Raw genomic sequence first — 2156 nt, forward strand, 5'->3', positions numbered from 1 at the left:
TCACTAATGGCTCATTGTAATAGCTGAAACACTGAACAAACTCTGTTGAAAATCAGGTATTTTTCCAGATCCACATACACATAAGCACTCGGCCAATCATCACTTGGGAGAGGAGAAAAAGCTACTACTAGATTCCACTAGCAGCAGCTAAGAACAAAAGGATCAGTCTTCAAATTCCCATAGCTTGATTCTTCTCTCTCCAAAATCATATTGCCAAGTTGAGTAGAGAGGCCACCATGAACATCAGATGGTCATCCAGTTCTCTAAAATATGTGAGTTTGGACAACTTTTATCTAATGTGTATAGGGACCTAAAGATTCTCATTTAAGTTTATGGCAATATAATAGAATAAATACAAAGAAACAAACCTTCCGTATATACTCGAGTATAAGCCGACCCGAGTATAAGCCAACCCCCTTAATTTTGCCTAAAAAAACTGGGAAAACTTAATGACTTGAGTATAAGCCTAGGGTGGGAAATGCAGCAGCCACCGGTAAATTTCAAAAGTAAAAATAGATACCAATAAAATTTATATAATTGAGACATCAGTAGGTTAAGTGTTTTTGAATATCCATATTGAATCAGGAGCCCCATATAATGCTCCAGACAGTTCATGATGGGCCCCATCAGATGCTCCATACAAAATATGCCCTATATAATGCTCCATAAAGTTTATGATGGGCCCCATAAGATGGTCCATATTAAAAGATGCCCCATATAATCCTGCATAAAGGTTAATAATGGCCCCATAAGTTGCTCCATAGACACATATGCTAAATATAATGCTGCAAAAATGTTGATTATGGCCCCATAAGATGCTCCATACAGATACTTGCCCCATTTGCTGTTGCTGGGATAAAAAAAAAATCACATACTCACCTCTCGTCGCTCAAGCCCCTGTTGTGAATTCTGTTGTCAAGCTCCCTCCTGTGGTCATGAATGGTACTTCGGCTGGTTCTGTCCATGGGCTTCCTCTGGTGGTTGTGAGTGGGGCTGCGGCTTCTGAGTTTCCTTCCACAGGTGACGAGGTTAATTCGTTAGCTGGCTGCTCTATTTAACTCCACTTAGATCATTGCTCCATGCCACCTGTCAATGTTCCAGTATTGGTCTAGTTCGCTCCTGGATCGTTCTTGTGACCTGTCGTCCCAGCAGAAGCTAAGTTCCTGCTTGTTTTTCTCTTGTTTGCTATTTTTCTGTCCAGCTTGCTATTTTGATTTTTGTCTTGCTTGCTGGAAGCTCTGAGATGCAGAGGGGCGCCTCCGCACCGTGAGTTGGTGCGGAGGGTCTTTTTGCGCCCTCTGCGTGGTCTTTTTGTAGTTTTTGTGCTGACCGCAAAGTTACCTTTCCTATCCTCTGTCTGTTCAGTAAGTCGGGCCTCTCTTTGCTAAATCTATTTCATCTCTGTGTTTGTAATTTTCATCTTAACTCACAGTCATTATATGTGGGGGGCTGCCTTTTCCTTTGGGGAATTTCTCTGAGGCAAGGTAGGCTTTATTTTTCTATCTTTAGGGCTAGCTAGTTCCTTAGGCTGTGACGAGTTGCATAGGGAGCGTTAGGAGCAATCCACGGCTATTTCTAGTGTGTGTGATAGGATTAGGGATTGCGGTCAGCAGAGTTCCCACATCCCAGAGCTTGTCCTGTTTTATTAGTAACTATCAGGTCATTCCGTGTGCTCTTAACCACCAGGTCCATTATTGTCCTAACCACCAGGTCATAACAGTACAGGTGGCCCAAAGTATTAATGCATCTCAATAAAGGGATAAGAGAAGTTCTGAGACCATTTTTTTCTTTGCACTGTGTTTTGTCTCTCTTTTCCCCTTTACCTCTGGGTGGTTCAGGATACAGGTGTAGATATGAACATTAAAGGTCTGTCCTCTTGTATGGATAATCTCACTGCAAGGGTACAAAACATTCAAGATTTTGTGGTTCAGAATCCGATGTCAGAGCCTAGGATTCCAATTCCTGATTTGTTTTTTGGGGATAGATCTAAGTTTCTGAATTTCAAAAATAATTGTAAATTTTGAAACCTCGCTCCTCAGGTGACCCTGTTCAACAAGTGAAAATCATTATTTCTTTGTTACGTGGCGACCCTCAAGACTGGGCATTTTCCCTTGCGCCAGGAGATCCGGCATTGCGTGATGTTGATGCATTTTTTC

This window comes from Ranitomeya imitator, chromosome 2 (assembly GCF_032444005.1).
Source record: "Ranitomeya imitator isolate aRanImi1 chromosome 2, aRanImi1.pri, whole genome shotgun sequence".
NCBI lineage: Eukaryota > Metazoa > Chordata > Amphibia > Anura > Dendrobatidae > Ranitomeya > Ranitomeya imitator.